The following is a 9,979-nucleotide window of genomic DNA, read 5'->3' on the forward strand; positions in this document are numbered from 1 at the left end:
AGAGAGATATAGATACATATCTCTACAGAGATATAGATAGATAGAGAGACAGATAGACAGATAGATAGATAGATAGATTAGATAGATAGATAGATAGATAGATAGATAGATAGATAGATAGATAGATAGATAGATAGATAGATAGATAGATAGATAGATAGATAGATAGATAGACGGATAGCTCTAGATGCATGAAACAAGAGAGAGATGTCTGTATACTATGAAATTTCATATACGATATTACTACTGATTACTGGGAATTAAATTATTCCTTCCTTTTTTAAGGATCATGATTGAATACATAATAAAGTATTAATTGAAAATTAGTCATTGTATTATAAATGTTGTGAATAATTTTATAATATAATCAAACACTAACTACTAATTTAGTTGTTACTTTTATAACATTCCATTTGTATAGATGTACATGGGAATGGGTTTTTAGAATCTCTGCCATTCATTAGTGGCAATCCCAGGATTCGACCTCCAGACCTAAGTTGCCAGTTTTAGCTATGGCTTCTTTAATAGTCCGCCAAACATCAGCAATGCAAAGTCATGTACTCTTTCTTGCCTTGTCATTTACATCCAGGATGGTCACAATACAAAGGGAAAAAAAAGTAAAAAACCACCTCTTGAACTTCTCAGTTTTATGTTTCTCTTTTTTTTGCCAGCCTCAAGATTTGAACTAGGGTCCTAGGATCCAAGGGTGGGCTGTGGCAGAGATGCCAAGACCTGAATGCAAGCCCTGTGCTTGGCCAAAAAAATAATAATTATTATAAGGCCCTGATTTGGAATTTGCACCATTTTTCTGGCAGGCCTTTTATTTGAACTGAGGGTCTGGATAACTCTGTGACACTGTGGGTGAAGGGGAAAAGCTCACCGTCCTTGAAGACTAGAAATTCAGACTAGTTCTCAGGGCCTGAAATGAAGCCCAGCACTGGAAAAATTAATATTAATATATGAGATCTATTTTCATGCATGGGTTTACTGCATATGATCTTTATTACCCTTGTTTATTTAGTATTATTACCCATATAATAGTTCTTTTATTACATCATATCACATAGGATATATTTGCATATGGATTATACATCATACTGAGACCCAGGACATTCAAAGAGAAGGAAAAAAGTGTCAAAATTGGCTTCTTACTGCACGAATAAATTTTTGGCGATGCTGGGATTTCAACTCAAGGCCTACAATGGCCAATCCATAAATGGGATCATAGTCTTAGCACATCAGCCTCTGGCAAACTGAGCTCCAGAAAGTTCTGATGACCTGTAATCAAGCCACAGGAGTGATCGTTCTCTCTCTCTCTCTCTCTCTCTCTCTCTATATATATATATATATATAGAGAGAGAGAGAGAGAGAGAGAGATAGATAGATAGATAGATAGATAGATATAGATATAGATAGATCTATATATGTCTCTATATATCTATAAATTTATAGATATATAGAGAAGATATATAGATATAGAGAGAGAGATATATCTATATCTCTCTCTATATATCTATAGAGATATCTATAGAATATAGATATATATCTATATATAGAAAGAAACATAGATAGAGAGATAGATAGATAGATAGATAGATAGATATGTAGATATATATGCATACAGAGAGAGAGCGAATGTGAGGATATTAAATTATATATATGATAACCATTATTAGTTATTAAATTATGCCTCCATTTAATGAAGTATCATGTTTGAATACTTATAAAAACATTAATTAAAAATTAGTCAGTATCCTTCCATTAGGGGAATCATACAATGGTGCTAGAATGGAAGATATAAATCCAATAACTTTTCTGTGGCATTATAAAATAGAATCATGAATTTACTGCAAATTTAATTATTACTTTTATAACATTCCATTAGCATTCACATGAATATGAATGAGTTTTTCAGGATCTCCTTCCATTTGTGGGTGGCAGTCCTGGCTTTCGAACTCCAGGCCTGGTTAGTTTCTTTTGAATGAAAACCATTAGAATGACACCTTGAAGATTTCAGATTGTTAAAATTACAAAAAAGCACAAAAAGAAGAAAAGAAACGAAGGAGCCAGGGCTCCTGCCTGTAATCCTAGCTCCTCAGGAAGCTGAGATGTAGGGAATGACAATTTGAATTCAGCCGTGGCAGGAAAGCCTGAGACACTCTTATTTTTAAGAGATCACAGGGGGAAAAAAAAACATGAATGGGGCTGTGGCTCAAGGACAGAGTGCTACCATTGAGCAAAAGGAGCTTAGGGACAAGGCCTAGACTCATTGAACAAACCTGGAACTGCCTTCCCTGCCCCCCCCCAAAAGGAGGCAATAACTCTATATCTCTGTGTATGGATGGATGATGTATGGATGACAGGCATTCAGCAGGTTGCCCATGCCCAGTCCCCCAACCTGGGTAAGCTGGAACAAGCCCTCAGAGAGTACTAAGTCTGAGCTGGAAGCTCGAACAAAGCATTCTTCTCTGCCATTTAATAACTGAAGTCTTATGTTCTGGCTGAGGTGTCCAATCAGGACACCTAGCAGCCAGCCACTGCCTCCAGGGAGATCACAGTACCTAGACTGTAGGAGTTGTCAACGTTTCTGGTTCCATATTCTCTATCCCTCTGTAGGATATGAGCCTAGACCTCTAGGGCCTGGTGGCTATCACTCATTTATCATTCCTCATGGCTGAGTCACAGGCTGGTCCGAAATCTTGGCAAAGATATGAAATAGTCAACAATATATATGCCGAAAGGGATATGCCAATAAATCTCACCCTCATAATTCCCATTAGAAGGGAGCCTTGGGGTGCGAATGTGGCTTAGTGGTAGAGTGCTTACCTAGCACTCACTAAGCCAGAAAGAGAAAAAGCCAAAAGTGGCACTGTGGCTTAAGTGATAGCGGGCTAGCCTTGAGCAAAAGAAGCTCAGGAACATGCCCAGAACTTGAGTTCAAGCCCCAAGATTGGCAAAAAAATAAGTGAGCCTGATGAGACATATTCTTCTGGGAATCAGAGGAGGGCCGAGGTTATAGGTAAGAGGTAGGGTAGAGGGTAGGGGTTGGTGGTTAACCTCTGTAAGCTACTCAGGAGGCTGAGATCTGAGGATCCCAATTGCAAGCAGGAAAGTCTATATGAGACACTTTTCTCCAATTAAACACAAAAAGCCAGAAGTAGAGCTGTGGTTTAAGTACTAGAGTGCTAGCCTTGAGCACAAAAGCTCAGGGGTAGGATAGCATCCAGGCCATGAAATCAAACCCTAGGACTGGCATGCACATGCACACACACACACACACACACACACACACACACACACACACACAAGATAGAGCATTTGCCAGTCAGCCTGCACAAGTTCCATCTCTAGCAACTCAATATGAAAAAAAAAGTGGGAGAAGGAAAGTAAATACTTGCTCCAGGAGGTGATATAAGCAGTGCCAAAATTCCCCAGGAGTTCTAAGATGTGGATTCAGGGCAGAGGGCCTCAGGCAGAAGGTACAGCATGGGCAAAGGTCCTGAGGTGTAGAGCAGATGGTGTGGGTGGAATGAAGGTTCTGTGGCTTCAAGCAAGTATGGCAGGACATTCAAGGCTGAGTCACAGGTAGGGCAGAGGGTGGGGTCCCACAAAGGGGCCCAGGGTGAAGATTAGCTCGGCTTTTTACCAGGGACCCCATCCATTTCCTGTGGCTGGAATCTTATTTTTAACAGCTCCTGACCCTCAGACCTCCTTTGCATGTAGAAGGCAGGGCAAACGCAGGGAAGAATGCTTGCTTGACCCGTTGCAACAATGAGAAGTACAAGTTGTCATGTTTAAAACGAACTTTACAACTTTGGTGCGGGGGGGGGGGGGGGGGGAAGGTTGGGTGGGGGGCCGAGGGGAGGCTGGTAAGGGATGGGAAGGGGAAACAAAGAAGGAGGCTGCAATGCTTGGTAAGAAATGTACTCATTATCTTGCCCATGTAATTTTAACCCCTCTATACAGTATTTTCACAATAAAAAGAAAAGAAAAGCTTCTAGCCCAATGCCACCAGTGGCTCAACCCCTGTAAATCTTAGCTACTCAGGAGACTGAGATAGAGATCTTATGTGAAGCCAGCTCAGGGGAAGAAAGTTAGTGAGACTCTTCTTGCCAATGAACTACTAAAAGCCAGAAATAGAGCTGTGGCTCAAGTGGTAAAGTGTTAAGAGCCCAGAGCCCAGACCCTGAGTTCAAGCCCCAGAACTGGCACAGAAAAAGTAAAGAAAAGCTTTCAGGAGCTCCTACTCCACTGTGGTGAAAGACTAGTCCTCAGAAGACTGAGATGTGAGGACCACAGTTCAAAGCCAGCCCAAGCAGGAAAGTCCGGGAGACTCTGATCTCCAAGGAACCTCCATAAAACCGGAAGTGGCTCTTTAGCTCAAGTGGTAAGCTGAAGAGCTTAGGGACAATGCCCAGTCCCAGAGTTCAAGCCCCATGACCAACCCCTGGCCTGCTAGTACCTCTGTGGCTCTAGGCAGAGTACTTTCCAGTGGGCCCCTAAGGGTCTCCCAATGTCTAGGTGTCCTACGCGGCTTGAGAGCAGCCTGTTTGGAGGCCATTGTCTACAAAGCAAGACATAGTACCAGAGAAGGGTGGAGCCTTGGGGCATAGAGATAATCAGAATGGCATCTGTCATGCATGTAATGTGGATCTGAGAAGTAAATTGACGTCTCAGACCACAGTTCTGAGCCAGGAGGGGCAGAAGCTGCAAGATTTCATACCAGGTAATGCCCATTCATGCGGGTATCACAAGAGTGTGAAATTTGTCAGGCACACCTTGGGCAAGTGTTTAGTTGGGCTCATGAAAGACTTGTAGGCTCAGGAATTCACAGCCGGCTGGCTGATGCTTGTAGCAGTAGCTGTCCCTAGAGTCCCAGGGCTCAGAGGCCTGCTTTTCTCACCAGTGCTCAGGGACACAGGAAGGTCTGCAATCGTGGGCTGACTACAAATGAGCATCCATAGTGCCCTCTCCTTGGTCCTGTGGCCCAGTGCACAAATGGAGGGACTGGTTCCATGGAACTTACTTCCATGGCCCAGACCCCTCAGCTCAAGAAGGATTTAGGGAGAAAACACTTGATATGCCTGTAGAGTTTACTGTGACAGTGCCTCAGGACTGCCCCCAGTTCTAGCTCAGCTCATCATTACCACCTTCCTGTATATGTTTGTTTGTGTGTGTGTGCGCGCGCGCGTGCACGCGTGCGCGTGCACGCATAAGCACCTTGGTTCTAGGGCTTGATCTCAGGTCCTGGGCTCTGTCCCTCACATTATTCATTCAGGGCTAGCACTCTTCCACTTAAGCCACAGCTTTTCTTCCAGCTTTTGGGTGGTTATTTGCAGAAGAGAGTCTCACAGTCTTTTCTAGCTGGGCTGCCTCTGAATGGCAATCCTCACATCTCAGACTCCTGAGGAGCTAGGAGTATGAGAGCATGAGCTATTAGCATCTGGCCACACTTCCTTTCTTGGTTAAAACAGACTACCTCTCTCCAGCTGAGCACCCATCTACAGCTACCCCTCCTATCCCTGGCTTCAGATGAAACATAACCTCCTCCCTGAGGAAAAAGAATGGGATCAGGTTTGAGTTTTATGTTCTTCACAGTCAGACCCTGGTGGAAGCTGATGTGGAGGTCAGAGATCTAGGCCAGCGCAAGTAGACAGCTGTTAGAACAGAAGAGTGTAGGAAAAGATATCCATGCAGTTGGATGCCAGTGGCTCATGCCTATAATCCTAGCTATTCAAGGCTGAGACCTATGGATCAATCAAGATTCAAAGCTAGCCTGGGCAAACTCTTATCTCTAAAGAATCACGAAAAAGATGGGAAGCGGAGCTACCGTAGTTCAAGTAGTACAGCACCAGCCTTGTACAAACAAGCTAAAGATACCTAGGGTACCACCTAGGTTCTGAGTTCAAGCCCTGGCAAACACACACACACACCTCCTCTGGAGGTGGACAAAGATATGGATAGCTGAACTTGGGCTCCAAAGGAAAAGTGGAATATTTAGGTCTCTGACAATTTAAGACTCATTATAGATCCTGATAGGGGGCTAAAGGCAAGGTTACAATGGAGAAGCGGCACCATCTGAATTTAGGAATAGGCAGACAGGCACTCACCAAGTGGACAGAGAAAAATGAGGGAAAAATACACACACACACACACACACACACACACACACACACACACACACACACCAACGGGTAGCCCAACGCCTCAGCAGTCCTTGAGCACATGAATATTCCAACCCCCGGGAAGATGGCAATATTGTTCTCTGAACAACTGTAGACAAAACTCAGAGCCTCTCACATATCTGGAATGGCTCCTAACACAGCAGGGCATTTCCTACTGTACACACAGCTTTTTGCCAGAATTTGTTATTTTTTATTTCAGTTTTCTCAAGGCTAGCATTTTATTGCTTGTACCACAGCTCCATTTCTATCTTTTGCTGGTCACTTTCAAATCAGAATCTAATGGACTTTTTTTTCTTGGTCTGCTTTCAAACCACAATCCTCAGCTTTCATCTTTCTGATTAACTAGGATTAAAGACATGAGCCATCAGTGTGGCTTCTACTTTTTCCTCTATAGTTATCTAATGCACACACTTAGATAGTAATGTAAAACTGAGAGCATAGAAGCAAGATGTACAGTGATGATACTGTCCTGTCAGAAATTCAAGTTAGTAATGTAAATTTCTTCATAAGACCATAAACAAAAAATACCATGATACAGTTTAAGAGAACTCACTATTGAACATATGAGCTTTAAGAGCTTTCTAATAGATCCATTATTTATTGTTACCTAACATTATTAAAACATATGAGGCATTAGTTAAATAGAAGTCCTATGCATGACTACATAAATTCCTTGTTTTTGTAAAGACACTTGTTTTCATCTAAAAAAGTAGGCCTGTCTATTGTCTTCATGTGATTTTGATGATTGAAGGTGCTTAGTGAGAAGGTGAAAATGTATTAGTAGTCCTAAACTATCAATTCTCATTTTTTCTTCTTGGAGAATATAATGATCAAAGCAATAGATCAGAATCAGCAAGCAATAGTTCAGAATCATGCTTCCAGTGCACGTGGATCACCAGTAAGAAATCCTCGATACCATTTTACACAAAGTTTTGTCACAGATACAATCTGCCTGCCTTCTCTAGCTGCTTTACTAGCTTGGACCTATTTCTTCATTGTACAGGAAAAGTGTCATTCAACTGATTTTAGTCAGATCTGTTACTAGAATTACCAAGGATTTAGATTCTTGTCTGTAATTTGGTCAAAGCTATATCTCTTTATGTAGGCTACTAAAAATGTATTTACTAATTTCAAGTAAATACATAAATTCTCTTTCAATCTTTTTTAAAAAATACAATTTTGTTTGCTCTATCAATTGATCAGAGGCATGGATTTTGTGGCTAGCTAGGTCATTGCACATGTGTATCTCTCTTCCTTTCTCTATTTCATGGTTCTCATAGATAATATGATTGCTCCATAACTATCCTAATTTATGTTGCTTTTATATTTTTGGTTGCATCATTTCACTTTTTGCTCTGCCATTTCCCAAATCATTTATATAGAAGGCATTATTTCATATTTTCTCATTCCTAGAATAAGCTGCACATGAAGACATCACTGGTCCTCATTTTCAGTCTGTACCTTTGAATATGGAGGAACATCTTTCCTCTGTTCTCCATCAATTCCCTACTCTCCAGTTAGAATAATTTCGAATAGTAAAATTAGAAAAAGAGAATCTAAATCATGGTGAAAAAAATATGCAGAAAATTCACCGGATATTTCTGACCAGTTCAACCAATGTGAACTGTTAGGGAAATACATGGAAACCTCATTCCCACTGGCTCTCAAAGTCTCTGCTTAGTGAATTCTTAGGAAGATGAGGAACAAGATAAAAAAGTAAGGAATAGTATCAATTGCAAGACAAAAAATGGAGAAGGATCCAAGTAAATTTCTTCATTGGGCTACTGAAAATATTCAGCTTACTACAGTGCGGAAACTACTTTTCAAAAAGGCCACTCATGTGAATAATAGGGGATGATGATGAGTATACGCCACTGCATCTGGAAACCGACAGTGGACACTTAGACATTGTCCATGAGTTGGTGGCTCAAGTGGCAAATGCAATAACTGTAGATGGCTGGACACCCCTGCACAGTGTTTATATGCAGAATAATACCAGACTGGCTTCTTTCTTACTTCATCATGATACAGATACCAATGCCCTAACTAAAGGCCTCTTGACCCCCTTACATCTTGCTGCTGAGAATTGAGATAGCAAAGATACACTGGATCTCCTTCTGTTGAACCATTATATAAACCAGGCGTGAAGAACAACTTAGAAGAAACTGCATTTGAAATTGCCCAAAGCATAAGTATTTATCACTACCTCTATGAAGCTGTGGAAGGCTGTACAAATTGTTCTCTTAAGTCCTAATGGTCGGGTTAAGTTTCTTAAATTTCAAAAATGCAAGTCCATCCTTTGTGTCCATACAAAATATTTCCACAATCCAAATAAGGGCAATATCTTTTTTTTTTTTTTTTCTGCTCGGTCATGGGGCTTGAACACTGGGCCTGGGCGCTATGTCTGTGCTCTTCAGCTCAAGGTGAGTGCTCTACCGCTTGAGCCACAGCTTCACTTCCAGTTTTCTAGTGGTTTATTGGAGATAAGAGTCTCACGGACTTTCCTTCCCTGGCTGGCTTTGAACCGTGAGCCTTAGATCTCAGCCTCCTGAGTAGCTAGGATTACAGGAGTGAGCCACCAGCGCCCGGCAACACCAATACTTACTGTAAAAATTCATGAATTCCGTGGAATTCTTCCAAGTGAATTGCCTGCATTGGATGTCGAAATGAATTCAAGAGTTTTTGTATACATGTATAATGATTTCTGCAGAGTTTGTGATTTTTTAATCAGAAATAATTTTAACGTATCTGTTGAAATGAGTAGTACAGAAACTAAAGTATTTCTGGTGGTTGTCTGAAAAGGAATATTTTAAAATATTCTATATTCTATGTTTGCATAATGTTCATAATTTATTTTATTCTTTCCTAGATATACTTTGAATTCTATATTATTTTATAATATATAGGTTCATTAATGTGTCCTTTCAGATTGTATTCCATAGTTTAGATTCCTTTTTTGCCTAGTTCCTAATATTATTTTTCTTTGGGATAAAATGACAATTTTGTCTAATTTCAAAAGTTTTGTAAAGTTTATGCTATGTAAACGCCTTTCTGAGGTGAAGATTTAATACACTAATGACAAAATAAATTTAATTTAAAGGAATTACGTTTGTTGTTACACTTGTTATTTTGTAATCAACTTTTTTTTTTTTTGGGGTCCGGTCTTGGGGCCTGAACTTTGGGCCTGGGCACTGTTCCTCAGCTCTTCAGCTCAAGGCTAGCGCTCTACCACTGAAGACACAGCGCCACTTCCGGCTTTTTTCTTTTTGCTTATGTGGTGCTGAGGAATCGAACCCAGGGCTTCGAGCATGCAAGGCAAGTGCTCTACCACTGAGTCACCTTCCCAGCCCTGTAATCAACTTTTTAATAACTATTTTTCATTTCTTGCATCTGAAGAATGAAAAATACGTAATACTTCACAAATTTTCATATCATCCTTGTGCAATTGCCATGTTAATCTCCGTATTGTAATTTGGGAATACGTGCTGCTGAAGCATGTAGTATCTTCTAAATTTAAGTAGTTAGTGATGCAATCTTTATACAGGCTTATATCCGTGGGTGCCTACTTGGAACAAGGAAATCTTATTGTTCCTAACAATGCTATTATTTCCCTAAAATTCTGTGAATAGGGGAAAAATTACATGTTCAATCGATTGCTCACATTTGCAATTTTTTTTGTCAATGACAATTTTAAGTCTTTTTCATTTGGAATTTGATCATACTTTCAATAATTTATAGCTAGGTCCAAAGGTGATGGCTTTTTCAAGTACTTATTGATCCAACTGAATTAGGTT

The 9,979-nt window shown here is 40.5% G+C and overlaps 1 pseudogene; it reads right to left on the bottom strand.

Annotated features, from left to right (window-relative positions):
• Positions 1-9,585: 9,585 nt before the first annotated feature.
• Positions 9,586-9,682, bottom strand: LOC122099698 (annotated as a pseudogene).
• Positions 9,683-9,979: the final 297 nt, after the last annotated feature.

The sequence above is a fragment of the Dipodomys spectabilis genome, unplaced genomic scaffold (genome assembly GCF_019054845.1).
Source record: "Dipodomys spectabilis isolate Male_0828 unplaced genomic scaffold, ASM1905484v1 ptg000529l, whole genome shotgun sequence".
Classification (NCBI taxonomy): domain Eukaryota; kingdom Metazoa; phylum Chordata; class Mammalia; order Rodentia; family Heteromyidae; genus Dipodomys; species Dipodomys spectabilis.